At 41.8% G+C, this 17,250-nt stretch overlaps 1 protein-coding gene across 2 annotated transcripts in view; it reads left to right on the forward strand.

Annotated features, from left to right (window-relative positions):
* Nucleotides 1-17,250, forward strand: part of LOC134540578 (ras association domain-containing protein 10) — a 281,320-nt gene that overhangs the window by 210,723 nt on the left and 53,347 nt on the right. For both annotated transcript variants that reach the window (XM_063383398.1, XM_063383399.1), the window contains one exon: nucleotides 1,650-1,748. The gene's annotated coding sequence lies outside the window, so the exon portion shown is untranslated. The remainder of the gene's footprint in view (nucleotides 1-1,649; nucleotides 1,749-17,250) is intronic.

Consider the following 17,250-nt stretch of genomic DNA (forward strand, 5'->3'; position numbering starts at 1 on the left):
CATCGTGCGTGTGTGTACACTTTCAATTCTCAACTGGTTTCTCTGACATTTAGAAAATTGATGTGGCAAAAACGGGGAGGGGAGGGGGGTAGTATTGTAACGGTATACGCTGGCGGCGTGGTATAATTACGGTTTTACGGGGCGTGCTACACATTTCTAACATAGAAAGTGGGGGAATTAAGTTTATATAATCTTGCTACACAACCTGCAATTTTTTTTTGGAATATATTATCAACTTTCTCACTTTCTCGACAGGAACTTATTTCCCCCCCCCCCCCCCTCCCCTTCCCACGTTTTTATTTCTGGAACAATTATTATCTAAGCTGAATATCTAGTATCCAGTTATTCACGCGTAAATTCTTTACTTCGCGAGTAAGTTTCGCAGATTCTCAGAGCGTGATTTCAAGTTAATAACGTGTAGAGTTGCCTTATAATTCACAGCAAATTAAATCAGCGTCAAAGCAATTTTTTCGTAATTGTTTTAATATCACGGTCACTGTTACTCAAAGAAACGCCCACCGCCGTTCTAAGTGCCTTCATCTACAACGGTGTTACAGTTTCCCCGTCCTTTGAGCCAAAGCAAAAATTATGACTAGTGTCACCAAATCAATCGAGATTTATAAAACTTCGCGAATCATCCGATTAGCGACTGTCGGACGTGGAACTACTATTTATCTCTGCTGTATTTTATACCAAGCCTTTTATAGTAATTCGTATTTTGAAAGAACTTTGTTTAGTGAAGAATTAGTAGAAAACATTTCATTCAGCTGATTAATAAAGTTGACACCGATTTGCAGGCATTGTGTGATTTGCTTATTCTTGTAGTTTATTTCAATCGGTAAATTTTGAATAAATAATATAATTTATATTTCTTCAAACTTAACATCCCTAAAATAAAATCTTCATATCTAGCTAAATATCGATTAAATTTTTATGTCAGATTTAGTGTGTGCCCTGAACATATATATAAGAAGCTCTAGCATACATACCTGACAACCCCCCCCTCCCCCTACCCATTAAAGTGGCGCCCTTAGACTTTTCGGGACCCTGGGACATTTACTTTTACGGGGCTAATCTATTTTGAAGAGGGGTTCTACCTGTGTTGGGGGGGGGGGGGGGGGGGTGTAGGGTTATGGAATATCCTCCAGGTCTTCCTCCAGAAAAAATCTTTCAAAAATGAACTCTTTAAAACAGCGTTTTTCAGCAAATTTAAAACCTACAATTTACAACGATGGTGTTTTTTTTTTAAATTTATCTGTAGAGTCCCGGAAATTTCGCGGATTCCTCTGGCCTCAGGATAGAATTCAAAGTTATAGGTGTCCTCGACCCATGTTTACTTTCCCATTGGTTGATTTCTTAGCGAGAACATTTTTATCCTTGTTATTTGTCACTACCTTATTCGCTTACTTCTCTCCTAGCTGGACATCGTTGGCTCACGGTCGTAGAGGGGGCGTGTCCAGATAACTGCGGTCCAATCATGAACACAGTGCGTCAGTGTGGAGGTTTGCATTCTAGCTTGCGACTAAATGAATGCGCGAAAATTCCGCGGTTCTAATTATCTGCCCTGGAACCACCCATGCTCGCCCCAATTTGACTGTCGAGGTGTGGCACTGCGTTCGTTCATTCATTAATTCGTTTGTTTGTTTCAGGAAAGTGAATACAGCAGCCGATCACTCGACTTCAGTTTCCCGGAAGGACCACCGCAGATTACCAATGTAGCCCGCCTTACGAACAATTATCGAGTGCTGGTGAGTAACTTTTATTTATTTCATCTTTGAAAGATTTGTGCAGTGGGAGTGCATGACTTGATGTAAGCTTTTGGACATACGCCATTGCTAAGCACATGTATGTCTAGAAGAAAACTACAAAAAAACTAATTAAGCAAAAAATTGCTGTTGTCAGGATATAAACACCACACAATACTCCACAACAGGAATATGGTCAACAAATAAAGAAAAACAAAGAAAAATGGACTAACAGAACGAGAAAAAAATTATTTATTTATTTATTGCCTTATTTTAAGTGGCGAAGTTAAGGCGTACCGTCTTGTCTTACACTTAACCACACACATATTTACTAACTACGTACATGCAAAATAAATATGATAAATATTATAGCCTACACATACCAAAAAATTGTCACAGATACATTTAAATAAAAACTGAATCAACATAGTACAAGTATGAAATTAACAAAAAAATAGCATATAATATACGCATGAGCTACCTAAAGTATAATATATTAAAGGCTTATTTTAAAAAGGGCCATTTTTAATTTTATCTAATGCTAAAGTTATAAATATTTAATAACCTAAACATCTAAATGTAAAAAACTAACGAAGACACAAACAATTCAAATACATAGGCCTATACCAATACATTTTCTTACAATAAATCATCCATATACACGTACATTCACACATATTCAATCACACATATCTGATACCACAGCTAAACCTGATTATCGGAGATAAGCAAGTACCTGAATAATGTTTTCTTAAACACAGAAAGGGAATTTTGAAGACTGATTGACTCTGGTGGTTCATACGAGGCACGAGCAGTTGTCACAGAGAAAGATTTTGAGTAGGCACACAGCTGTCCTATGTTGGGGGATGAGCAAAGAACAATTACTCTGAGAACGTGTGCCTATGCCTAGAGACCTGAAAAATTCGCGGGTTCATTTCGTGTTATACTAAAATTCAAATAATTATACCTTAGTGCTGCTTCTGTCATTGGTTCACTACTAATCTGGAGTAATGAGGGCCAATCAAGAGACCCTCACTCATAGAAGTGTCGAATCACAGGCCACCCAGTCGAGACGACTCACTCACAAGTCAGCAGCCAATGAACAGATGGCATTTGTCCGAGTGTGTAGAGGATATTGGAGTCTATCCTGGAGGTCATTGAACCCGCGAATTTTTCGGGTCTATACCTATGCCATGACGAAAACCGATTAACTGAAACTTGTAAGTTCCCCCCCCCCCCCCCACAAATGTTCAGTCCATATGCTCATTTCGAACCGAAATGAAAACCTTTCCCCACAAACGATCAGTCCTTCTGGTTGGTGTTGCAGTTGGATGTATATTTTCATCGTGGAATATGGAGAGGAGGTAACTTTGCATGTTGCAATATTGCAGTTGCACTTATAATTAGAAAAAAAATAGCAAAGCAACCAAAGAGTATAAACAAATATGTCCGCAACGACAATTAGCTGACATGGACTGTATTGTTTGGACCGAGGGTCCACAGTCCGATCTGACGGAAAGCCACCGGCTCGTCAGTCCATAAGCTCCGACTGATCAGTTCACAGTTCTTGCACTCATACACGACAGTTCCGAATGTTCGGTTCCAGCTGGTAAGTCCGAACTGACAGAATGTTGAAAATACACTTACAATACGAAATTCGGACACGAAATTTAACGTAGAAGTTTTAGATAAATTAATGCAGAGAGTGATAAATTTACGCAAATTGTGTTTCCAACTACATTTCTGGACGCGAATCACACGTAGTTTCCGCAAACCGCCGCTAGAATTCGCTGCCGGAGCAGCTGCGTCGAATATCAAATCATTCCATTTGTAGAGCGAAATTTTAAACTGTGCAATGAACCCGGGTCAGATAAAAGCGAAAAAGACTTGGGGGGGAAAAAATACGAAACCACGTCTTGGACATGATTTTCGGCAAGGAATTCTTTTCAAATACTGTCCAACTATAGAGTTTCCCCTTTGGCTTTGTGAACTTTGGTTCTTGCCATTCCGCTGTAGATAGCAGCACCGTCTGTTACACATTTTCCGTTCCTTTACTTCTCACGCATTCACGAAATTATCCCCACCCAAAATGCATTATACCGAGAGCTAAGATTATACACATCACAAAACAAATATATACATATATACTTATATAATTTGAGTAATCTGAAAAATTTATGTCAACAGATACCTGTATTATTCTCAACATGCGCCGCTACCTGTGTGGTGTTGTCACAGCCACCTTGCTTCGCCCAAAATAAGATACTTTCTTCACCGAGATCTCAATTAGTGTTATCATTACTGCACGCCAGACGCGGGGGGGGGGGGGGGGGGGGGGGGGGGGCAATTTTTTCGAGCGCGTGCAGCCGGCGTTCATCGATTTTTAAGTAGAGACCGGAAAAATTCGCGAATTAATCTCGCGATAGGCTAAAATACAAATAGTTATACCTCAGTGCTGCCCCTGCTATTGGCTCACAACTCACCTGGATGACTGTGGACCAATGAGAAACGCCCGACCAAAGCCTTATCGAATCAGAGGCTGCTACGTTGTGGTACGTCTCACATGACAGCAGCCAATGAGTGGGTGGCATTTGACCGAGTGTACGTAGAACTATGGAGTTCATCCTGGAGGTCATTGAACCCGCGAATTTTTCCTGTCCCTAGCGGCAACACGCGGCCTGGGACTCTTTGCGAGCCCCCCTTGGTTCGACGCCACGGACAGACACAGACAGACACAGACAGGCACAGACAGGCACAGACAGGCACAGTCAGGCACAGACAGGCACAGACAGGCACAGACAGGCACAGTCAGGCACAGACAGGCACAGTCAGGCACAGACAGGCACAGACAGGCACAGGCAGGCACAGGCAGGCACAGTCAGGCACAGACAGGCACAGACAGGCACAGACAGGCATGCGGACCGGGCAATGATGTCGGTGTCAGTTCCGCGACGCACTGGTCACTGACTGTGCTGTCCGCAATATCCTAGGGACCGGAAAAATTCGCGAATTCAATGACCCACAGGATGGACTCCAAGATCCTCTATGCACTCGGACAAAAATACATCTGCTCATTGGCTAATGACTTGTGACACCTATTACTATAATGCTTTTGATTCGGTGCTATTTCGTTGAGGATAATTCATTGGCTCAGAGTCCTTCAGACAACCTGTACACAATCCAATCACTGAAGCAGCAAAAAGTTAAACACACTTGGATTCTTGCCTATCGCGAAATGAAACCGCGAATTTTTTTTTCCCTGTCTCTAGCAATAGCAGCTGATCTGAGCCGGCCTTGGAGAGGTGTAAATATAAATATTTGAAATTTTACCCAGGCCCTAGCTATCACCGCTACCTACCACTCCCCTTGCGAGGAGTCGTGTTCTGCGCTGCCTGTTCGCCATCTGCCGCGGCCGAACAGACGAGAGCCGGACGGGAGAAAGGAGTTCGACAGCTCGTGACGGACAGTAACGAGGCGACGTCTGGGGCGGTGGTCTCTGGCGGAACTAACCACTCCAACTGCGTTCGGCCGGGAGGAGAACAAGGGAAGAAGAGAGACAAAAAAGGAAAAAAAAATTACGGTTAGAGGAGGGTGAAGGAGTCGAGATTACGTCTTCGTCTTACGTCGCTTGCTTCAACCCCCCCCCCCCCCCCCCCCCCCCCCCCCCCCCCCGAAAACCACCACCTCCACCCCGGAAGGGTGATTGAAGTTTCCTGTCCAGACGGTCAGAGGTCAAGACCTTGGAGTCGCGGGAGAAGAAGAAGAAGAACAACAACAAAAACAACAACAACAACAACAAAAAAAACGGACAAACGGAGCCCTCGATTGCTGGGATAATAACCAGCGACGGACGGCGCCGCCGCTATTGTTCCGGCCCGCGTGCGACCAGCCATTGTTGCCAACATTGCGACACGGAATTCTCTTTAAAATTCCGTCTCACGGTCGTTGTTGCATTGTAATTTTAAAACTTCTTTGAACGCACTTCACTCTTTTCTGCACATAAAAAAAAAAAAATTGGTTGTCTGTAAAGTCGGTTTACGGACGATAGTTTAACGTGACAACGTCATAACAAAACATTGATGAAATGATTGCATACTTTTATGAATAAAATTGAATCATTTTTATTGAATTATCACTATTTTGTATAGATGCAAAGAAGAAGTGAAATGAAATCTACAATTTAATTGATAAATTTACTTTTATTTGCACTCATTAATTCAAATATGTTTATTACTTTAACGAACAGATTATTTTAACTGTAACTTTTATACATGTTTGCTATTTAACTTCTTCCAATCTGTGTTATTATGTTAAGGATGGGACGATGATAGGAAAAGTAGGAAACGAATGGGAGTGTTCCAAGTTTAATGTGCATCGAAAAAGTCGAATCGATGGTTGTTCCAATCGAGTGGAAGAGAGATAGATGCGGCGCCAGCGTACAATGAGCGTAACGGGACACAGCGTAACGGAACAATGTGCGCAACGGGACAATGAGTCATCCTTTTCGTGCGTGCAGCCGACGTTCATCGATTTATTAGACGTCACCTCAAAAAAAATTATTCAACTTGGTTAGCGTATGTGTCCGATATCTGTTCTCAAAGTGGACAGGCATCCTGGAATCGAACGTTCGAGTAACCTTTTTCACTGATTTTTTTTTTAAATTCTGTTATAAATATAACTCGAAATAAATATGTAAATATTACAGATATTTGTAAATTTGTACTTCCACTCGAAAGCAATTGTACTGCGGCAAAAAAAAATTTTTTAAGCAAATCTTTCAGTACCTACTCGCCAATGAAGCGTAAACATCTTCAACTAGGTAACGAGCAAATTCACGTGTTCTCACGTTGTTCATGTTTTAAAAAAATAAAATAAAACTTATGATACGAAAGTCGAACACGGAATTTAACGATAAATTCTTTGAAATAATGCCGAGCGTCATAAACAAAATTATATATAAAATAATCGCTTTTGAAATACAAAAAAAAAAATTCTGGACGTGAATCACACACGTGCTTTCTGCGCTCGCCGCTATAACTCGCTGCCAGAACCGTGAAAAACGTTGCTTGTCACCATCACGCGCAGATAGCAGCACGAAACAACAAGCAATTTTAAGCTACTAGAAACCGCTCCTTTAAAAACCCCTGCTTTGGAGTTGATTTTAGACAAGAATATTTATTAAAATTTCGTTAATTTTATAAAATTCACTGAAAAGTTAATGCTATGATTTTTTCTGCACACATTATGTGTTATACTTCTTTGGTATTTCTAAAATATTAACCTGAAACATTTTAAAAGCACATATTTTAACACTAAGTATATATTTGTATTTTTGTTTTTTGTTTAAAAATTTTCAAATCAGTCTTTAGGTAGTATTTCAAACAAGACTTAACTTTATTGAATTAATCTCACATTATTATCATATTATATTATTATATTGTAATGTTATTATAAAGGTGAGAAAAAAAGTTTCCCAATGGCGAGATTTAAAACCGCTATCCTTGAGGTCAACAAGCTAACTCTGCTTTATGCTACTAAGTTTTTTTTTTTAGGATTTTGCAAGGTGAATATGTATTATAATCATTCTAATGTCATTTTTCTGATATGTTTTAAATTCTGAAATTACTTTTTACTGTGACTCTAAAAGTTTACCAAATATTTTTTCAGGATATTTTTCACTATCATAATGTCATATTTGGCACACCAATAAGTAGGGACCGGAAAAATTCGCGGGTTCAATGACTTTCATGATGGACTCCAATATCCTCTACACACTCGGGCAAATGCCAACTGTTCATTGGCTGTTGACTTGTGAGTCGTCTCGACTGGGTGGCCTGTGATTCGACACTTCTATGAGTGAGGGTCTCTAATTGGCCCTCAGTCCTCCAGATTAACAGTGAACCAATGACAGAAGCAGCACTAAGGTATAATTATTTTGAATTTTAGCAAAACACGATATGAACCCCGCGAATTTGTCAGGTCTCTACCAATAAGTTTGGTATGTTCCCTAATGTTTACGAAAGTGTCTTTATACGAGTTTATGTTACTATAAGTGAGTCCGCCATCTCAGTTACACATGTTCTGATCATCGACTTTCCTTACTTTTTCACGAAATAACTCCTACTCAGATGTCGTACAGCGAGAGACAAGGTGTTTACACATTAAAATTTCTGTGATACAAATGTTTTTAATGGCGCGTGCGTAAACCCTAACCCAACCTTAGGGACCGGGAAAATTCGCGGTTTCATTTCGCGATATGCTGGAATGCAAATGTGTTTAACCTTTTGCTGCTTCAGTGATTGGACCACAGGTTGTCTGAAGGTATCAGAGCCAATGAATAGAGACCCATAAATTTCGCAGATAAGTCTGGCTTCAGAGTAGAATTTAAGGTAGTAGGTGTGTTCAACCCATGTTTTCTTTCCCATTGGTTGATTTATAGCGAGAGCATGTTTATCCTCGTTAATTGGCACTACCGGATTCGCTTACTTCTCTCCTAGCTGGGCGTCGTTGGCTCACGGACATAGAGGGGCGTGTCCATGTAACTGCGGGCCAATCATGAACACAGTGCGAGAGTGTGAAGGTTTGCATTCTAACTTGCGACTAAATGAATGCGCGAAATTTCCGTGGCTCTACCAATGAATAATCCTCAACGAAAGAAGTATCGAATCAAAAGCATTCCAGTTAACAGTTGTCACGAGCCAGTAGCCAATGAGCAGATGTAATTTGTCGGAGTGCATAGAGGATCTTGGATTCTATCCTGTAGGTCATTGAATTCGCGAATTTTTCCGGTCCCTACCCATCCTATATAGTTATGCGTAGCTCGAAAATACCAAGCATGGTTTATATTCATTTTATAACGCTTTAAGATCAAATTACTTTCGTTAGACTCCACCATTCAAAATGTCTTCCCGATTTATAACATACTCCTAGCTAATGACCGGCATACATTGCAGTGCCTGAATCAATTTTTTTTTTATTATTTGTTTGAAATAGGTACACGTATACAAAGCATATCTCTCTCTAATTCTCTATATCTATCTATGTATATCTCTATATCTATATCTATCTACCTCTATCTCACTTTATATATATCCCTCTATCTCTCCTCTATATACCTATATTTATATACCTCTACATCTCTAAATAAGTCACTCTATAGCAATTAAAATAAAAATTAAAATTCTATGTTTTACCTATATCTATTTTTCTACATTTAAACCTCTCACGGGTGTGACATAGGGATATAAAAACACGCGCATATTCTAATACCACGTTACGTCAAACTTTTAAAACCATCTGTTAAGAACTTTCTGATATTTAAGATTTTGAACGAACGAATATTTATATTTTTATTTATACGGATATGTAGACATATTATAAAGACATATTTACGTAAAATAAAAAAAAAATAATAATAAATAGTGCGAACCCGTGGGAGGTTCGTGGATTGGCGAAGCATTCCGAAATCGAGCGTGCGAATAATAAAAAAAAATGGCGGAGCGACAAAGAGCTAGATCCGTGTTGTCCTGCTACGAGAACGTGCATCGCGTGCTGGGGAAAAATAAAAGGGGGGGGGGGGGGGGGTGGTGTTCGTGCCGCAGTGCTGCCACGTTGGGCGCACGAAATTTCCCCCATCCCCACCCCGTCACCGAGAGCGGTAATTTCCCCCCCCCCCCCTCTTCTGTGACAGCCGCCCGAACAACCGTAATTAAACGAAGATTTAAGAGTAGGATGAGGTCAACTTGGTTTGTTTGGAAGGGAGGGGAGTAGCTTTTCCCACCACTGCTTGCCATTTACTGTTGATTCACTGGTGTTAATTGAGCACTTATGCCCATATTACAACCCCCTACCCCCCCCCCCCCCCCCCCCAAAAAAAACAGGCCCTATTTTTTTACCCTTCCGTCAGATGTGCGCCTTTTTGGTTAAGAGCGTAAAAAAAAAATGCATCTCGAAATTGCTCAGGACAGGGACTAATTACTCGTATTCTTTGGCGGAGGAAAATGTGAAAATCTGAAATTGCTACACCGTTAACAGAATTTCCACCGTTAAGTGTTCCGCCTACCTGGGCACATTTACGGTGAGCAGAGCTAAAGAAAAAAAAATCCCACGCTGTTTGAAAACTGCTCAGTATCTCTTTGAGCGGTGTCTTGTTTACGAAAAGCATTTAACGTTACTCTGAGCGGATGTGTAGTACTGTTTCCGTAATTCGATTTTAAGTAGTATTTTTTTGGAAGCGTGAAAATGACTAAAACATGTGTTTTCAAAATAGTTTTTAGTCACGAATAAAGAGAGTACGAATTCTGAAAAGCACGCAAGGGCCTTGCGTTACACTTTTTAGTTATCTTCATTTCTCTGCGATATAAAGATGGTTACCGTTCACATCTCATAATAGTTTCCCAAAGCATGACGAGGAGACTGCGCTTAGAGGCGACACCTTGATAGAAGCACCAGCTAACGTCACACTTATGATTCCGTCTTACTTACACAAAATAATGCCTCGCTAACTAGACGGGCCCCCCTTAAAAATTCACGAACAATGCTGGTTAACAAAAAATATCTAGGGATCTTCGTTCACGGACATTTCCGTAAACAGAGGGGCGCATTGTGTATTACTTTGTTTGAACACTGGGGGCGGTATTCCAAGACGTTCGGGTAAGGCAGCGATCAAACACTGTCTTGTTGAGACACAACAGTAACCTCGTTCGTGGGTCGTATTCCAGAACGTGCCTTGAACCGAATCCCAGTAAAAAACAAATCGGCAACAGTTTTAATAAACGGTTCCCAGCGCGAGGCTAGAAACTGGTTTCAACGCACTCTAGCGAAATGTGTGATGGGTAGAGACCGGAAAATTTCGTGGGTTCAACGACCTCCAGGATAGACTCCAATATCCTCTACACACTCGGGCAAATGCCAACTGTTCATTGGCTGCTGACTCGTGAGGCGTCTTAGCTGGGTGACTCGTGATTCGATACTTCTTTGGATCGCTGGTCTCTGATTGGGCGCATGGTCATAAAGATTAACAGCGGACCAATGGGAGGAGTAGCACAAACAAACATTACAAATTTTAGCCACATAGCGAAACGAAAGCGCGAATTAATATCCCCCCCCCCCCCCCCCCAATTTACCCGGTTCCGAAGCAACAGTGACTCAAAAAGACAGACCTTTGGTATTGTAGAAGGTATGTATGCGCTAAGGCTAAGCATATTTTGCAAAAAATTGGTTGTCTGTAAAGTCGGTTTACGGACGATAGTTTAACGTGACGTCATAACAAAACATTAATGAAATGATTGCATACTTTTATGAATAAAATTGAATCGTTTTTATTGAATTATCACTATTTTGTATGGATACAAAGAAGGAGTGAAATGAAATCTACAATTTAATTGATAAATTTACTTTTCTTTGCACTCATTAATTCAAATATGTTTACTTTAACGAAGAGATTATTTTAACTTTAACTTTTATACATGTTTGCTATTTGACTTCTTCCAATCTGTGTTATTCTGTTAAGGATAGGACGATGATAGGAAAAGTAGGAAACGAATGGGAGTGTTTCAAGGATGATGTGAAGGAAAATGGCTTACCCAACACCTAGATGCAGTCAAAAATAATATATTTGCGCCACGGACTCTGCAGCAATGCTAGGAGGTTCAGGTTATCAAAGAGCAATATAAAATGTGCTAAACGGGACACTGCAAAACGGGACAATGTGCGTAACGGGACACTTTTTGTGTGTGCAGCCGGCGTTCTTCGATTTATTAGACGTTGTCAAGTAAAAAAAAAAAACATCCGAGACTAACTGAAAGTTAAAACACTGTACCTTCGACTGTGTTTCGTGATTGGGTGAGTTCCTCTCAGGTACACGTCAATTGTCACAACACCGATCGCAGTAACTCAGTACGGAAGCAAACGCGTCCAGAGCGGCTCAGTCAAACAAGGCAACGACTTCTCTCGCAGACGGCCGCCAATCACAAGGAAGAAACCGTTGCTGCGGGTTACCTTCTTACAGTCTACCTGGACGACTCCGGGCCAGTGAGAAACACTCAACCGAAGCTGTGTCGGAATCACAGGCCGCTACATTGGGACACCTTCACAAGACAGCAGCCAATGAGAGGGGTGACATTTGACCGAGTGTACGTAGAACTATAAAGTTCATCCTAAAGGTCATTGAACCCGCGAATTTTTCCGGTCCCTACTAATACGATTTCAATTTTTTTTTCGCGAAAAATTCTTGCCCCTTAGGCATGGCCATGGCCTGCAGTCAGGATCTACTCCAGCTCTAGTCAGGATCTACTCCAGCTCTACTGGCCCGTGGGAGAACTGTCTATCCACTGACCCGCGCTTAGAGTGAAACACGGGGCGAATTTAAAACTCGGACGTCTAATTCCTCCCCCCCCCCCTTGTACAGTGTCCTTCTGTATACCCCCCTCCTTTTTTTTCACCAAACAAGTAGGAAAGCATGCATACTATTCACCGAACTCAATCAGACTCCCGGATAATCCGACCGTTATATTTTCATCTGTTGTATCTAGAGACCGGAAAAATTCGCGGATTCATTTCGTGATAGGCTGAAATTCAAACATGTGAATAATTCTGCTCGTTCTGCTATTGGCTCGCGGTTTAACTGGAGCTCTCTGGACCAATGAGAGACTATCGACCAATGAAGCGTCGAATCACAAGCTACCCAGTGGAGACGACTCACAATTTAGTACCCAATGAACATGCGTGTTTGCTTGAGAAGTGCAGAGGATAATGGAGGCTATCCTAGAGGTCATTGAATCCGCGAATTTTTTCGGTCCCTAGTTGTATCTAATTTAACACATTGAAAAAAATATATATTCGCGTTTTTTTTTTAACTGAAACATGTTGCACAATTTGGTTTTTTTTATAAAAAAAAACATTTGTATAAAATTACACACAATATTCTGGTTTTCTTAAAAATTTCAAGACAAAATAAAAAGGAAAATTACTATACTTTGAATGTGTAAATTTTTTTAAAACTCTGAAATCATCAAAAGATAAGGAATATCGTAAATGGTATGGAATATCGTAAATGTTAAGGAATATGTTAATGATATAGTTAGGGGCCGGAAAAATTTGCGGTTTCGATGGCCTTCAGGATGGACTGCACACTTGGGCAAATAACGCAAGTTCATTTGGCTGCCGACTTGTAAGTCGTCTCAGCTGGTTTGTCTGTGATTCGATACATCTTTGGTTAAAGGGTTTATATAACTGGTTGAGATTCGCCCAGATGAACAGTGAGCCAATAGCAAAATCACATAAAATGTATATGTAGAGACCGGAAAAATTCGCGGTTTCATTTCGCGATAGGCTAGAATCCAAATGTGTTTAACCTTTTGCTGCTTCAGTGATTGGACCACAGGTTGTCTGAAGGACTCAGAGCCAATGAATAATCCTCAACGGAGAAGTATCGCATCAAAAGCATTCTAGTTAATAGTTGTTCACGAGTCAGTAGCCAATGAGCAGATGTAATTTGTCCGAGTGCATAGAGGATCTAGCCGTCCATCCTGTAGGTCGTTGAATCAGCGAATTTTTCCGGTCCCTAGGTATATGTATTTCAATTACAGCCTATCGCCGAATGGATCCGCGAATTTTTTCCGGTCTCTACGTGATCGGGGGTCAGTGAATGCTAGGCTCCTCTCGAGAGACGTTACGAGTCGCGGCATATCTCACGCGGCCGCCGCGATAGAAGATGAAGAGAGAGGAGGAAGAAGAAGGAAAGGGGGGAACGATTTGGGGGGGGGGGGGGATCGAAGGAAGCGAGGGGCCATGCCTAATGGCGACGTGCTCCAATAGCCCAGTTACCGGGCGCGCCAATCAGATGTCCGGGCCGCCGAGGTGAAAAAAAAAAAAAAAAAAAAATAAACCGGCACCTCAACAGAGACCTCGGTAGCATCAAAAACCCAAGCGATTAAGGCTCTGCTCCACCATCGTCTTGGGTTACGAGTCGTGATAACAAAAAAAATTACACGGTGAATGAATTTTTTTTTTTTTTTTCGTAGCAGCAACAGCTGACGCTGCATAATATTATTTGAAGTAATAAGCCCGGTAGCCTGAACCATAGGGCCATGCTTATTTCGCGAAAAGATTCCAAGATTAGATATAAGTCAAAAAACTGTAGCATCGTCTGTGTTTCGTTATTGGGTTAGTTTCTTTCAAGCGTATGTCGATTGTTTCAACAACCAATCACAGTAATTCAGTGAGGAAGCAAACAAGTCCTGAGTGGCTCGGTCAAAAATAAAAGGCAACTACTTCTCTCGCAGACAGGCCGCCAATCACAAGGAAGAAACCTCTGGTGTGGGTATAACTTGTTGCAGTCTAGTAGGCGTTCAGATTTATTCGCGAAAAATGCCTGCCCCTACTGATCCGATGAGAGAGTCGGTGTCAGGTCTGAACTATCTCAATCACTGAAATATAAGATTTAAAAGCACACATACAATTTTTATTTGTATGTTTATATATATATATATATATATATATATATATATATATATATAGTTTTTTTTTCATTCCGTGAAAATTTCGTTGCACGGTGTGCGCGCGCGTGTCGTAAAAAAAAATTCACTCTCGCAATTTTTTAATAACTCGTCTGATGAAGCGTAACACATTAAAAAAAACCGCGAGACCGCTTTTTTCTTCTGGAAGCAGGCAGGGTGAGGCGCAGGGCACAAGAGGATCTTCTGGTGGGAGGGGGGAGGGGAACTGCGCTGTGCTCTGACCTTTGAATATATATACACTGTATAGAAGTCGCGAGTGGATAGGATTTACTCTACGTTTTTTCAGGAGCGTATGATGAGCAGCTTGGGAACTTCACCGCTGCAGTGCGCTGCCGTAACGCCCTGTATCGTCTTAGTTGTTATTTACACGTTAGAGCGCAGCACTGTCGCCCGCCGTCATTCCCCCGCACACCCCCACACCTATCATTCGCTGCAGCTCAAGGTCGTTCAACGGGAGAGGGGGAAGAAGGGGTGTTTGAAGAGTTCGACACTCGTCCGCTAGGGACCGCCACAAGTCGATGCCCTAGAGATGGTGGCGATTGCGGCGGTGAATTAACCAACTACCTGAAAACCGTGTTAGAAATTTTAACCTGGGCTGGCGACTTCTATACAGTATATATATTCAAAGATACATCTATTCGCGAAATACAGGTGTCCCTATGGATAGATGATGATGATTATGAGTATTGAATTCGTGATAAAATAAAATTCAAATATGTATACCTCTAACGTAATCTCGCTGTTGGCACAAAGTTTGTAGGGAGTACCTACTCCCTGGCCAATGAGAAACACCCAACTAAAGAATTGCCGAATCACAGACTACCCGAGTTGAGACGTCTAATCAGGCGCCAGCCAATGAACAGTTGACATTTTTCCCGAGTGTACAGAACACTGTGAAGTCCATCCTGGAAGTGACCGAAAACGCGAATTTTTTCGTATCACAGACTGGTAGCACTCAAACACAAGTTTGCTTTTATGGGTGTTAAATTTCCGGAAGGAAAAAAAACAACTGATTGTTACTATAGTGCTTATGCAAAATAATAATAATTAAATTTATGAAGGTCACCGGATAATTTTTAAACGTTATTTGTAGAGACCCAGAAATTTCGCATATTCGTCTGGCTTCAGAGTAGAAGGTAGTAGGTGTGTTCAACCCATGTTCGCTTTCAACATGGTTGATTTATTAGCGAGAAAATTTTTATCCTTGTTGATTGGCACTACCTGATTCACTTCTTCTCTCCTAGCTGTGCATCGTTGGCTCACGGTCGTAGAGGGGCGTGTCCAAATAACTGCGGTCCAATCACGGACACAGTGAGAGAGTGTGAAGGTTTGCAATCTAACTTGCGACTAAATGAATGCGCGAAATTTCCGTGTCTCTAGTTATTTGTAAATTTGGAGCGACAAATTTTAAAAGTGTGCCACGACGCGTTTAATTACGTGCTTTCCAAACGCGACGCCCAAGCAGTATTCGAGTGCCTAGCGAAGCGGTCACACGCTGTAGCATGGCCCAGAATTGAAATCCAGGCTAATCAGATTAGTCTCTGAACGGCGGCAAGTCGGGAGACGCTCGGCCGCGGAGTTCTCACGAACGAGGCAAGAGTGTTCTACACAGAAAGAAAAAAAAATCCGTACTTTAAAAGATTCCTTTGGAAGCCTTTGCCTGGAAATAAGGACCGGAAAAATGCGCGGGTTCAATGACCTCTAGGATGAACTTTATAGTTCTACGTGCACTCGGTCAAATGTCACCCTCTCATTGGCTGCTGTCTTGTGAAGGTGTCCCAATGTAGCGGCCTGTGATTCGACACAGCTTCGGTTGAGTGTTTCTCACCGGCCCGGAGTCATCCGGGTGAGTTGTGAGCCAATAGCAGAGGGCAGCACTGAGGCGTAACTACATGAATTTTGGGCTGTCGTGAAATTAATCCGCGAATTTTTCCGGTCTCTAGTTATCACGTAAAATTATCGTCCGTAAACCGACTTTATTTTATTTTTTATTTTTTTCCGGGAACGCGTGTTCGCCGGCGTGAAGAAACGCAGCGACTGCTGTACGCTGTAGTGCTGCCCCGCCATGCTGCAGGCGTGGTAACCGGAGGAGTGAGGGGTGGGGGGCAGACGGGCGCAGATGATTGGCTGTCGGAGCGAGTCCGCGGGACAGGATGTGCGCTGGCGTCGCGCTGACCGACCGATTTCTGGCGAGAACCACCCATTTCCGGTCGCCTTGGGGGGAAAAAAATAAAATTATGGCTGCTCATTGTTAAAAATTATGGGAAGCCTTCTTTTCACAGACTAGAGAGCCAAACGCCCGATCGTGCATCTTCGGTTTTTTTTTTTTTGTTCATTGTAACCCATGATAACTAATGGTCAGTTAGGTTAGGTTAGCTTCATTATAAATACTTTTAAACATTGTGGACGGTTGATTTGGTTAGGACAGCTACATTAAAGATACGGGAAAAAAAAGCATGAACTTCGGGGAACTTCGGGTTTTGGCTCTCTCGTCTGTGAAAAAATGCTTCCCTAAAAATTATGCTTCCTTGTTGATTTTCTTTTACTTTATTTTTCGTTGATACTTTTTTAAGCCCCCAAAACCCTCCCCTCTTCCGCCCCCCCCCCCCCCCCCCCCCCTTCACCACCACGACCGCCCGGGCACACAACTCGCTGTGCAGAGCTTCAGTAAAAACAACGCGGATTTCAAAACTACTCAAGACAGCCGAGTGGGTGTCTGCTTACAAAAAGCATTTAAGAGTTCGCTGAAGACCGATAAGTATGTAGTTTTGTTTCCGGATGAAGATTTTAAATTGTGTTTTTTAGAAGGATTAAAATGACTAAAAGGCGTGTTTGATGGAACATTTTTTTATACATAAAAACAACCGGTACAGTTTCTTGGGAAAAAAAATTAAGGTACTTGCATTACACCTTCATATTCATTTCTCCGCCGTGTAATGAGTAGGGGCCGGAAAAATTCGCGGATTCGATGGCCTTCAGGATAGACT

The sequence above is a fragment of the Bacillus rossius genome, chromosome 17 (genome assembly GCF_032445375.1).
Source record: "Bacillus rossius redtenbacheri isolate Brsri chromosome 17, Brsri_v3, whole genome shotgun sequence".
Taxonomy (NCBI): domain Eukaryota; kingdom Metazoa; phylum Arthropoda; class Insecta; order Phasmatodea; family Bacillidae; genus Bacillus; species Bacillus rossius.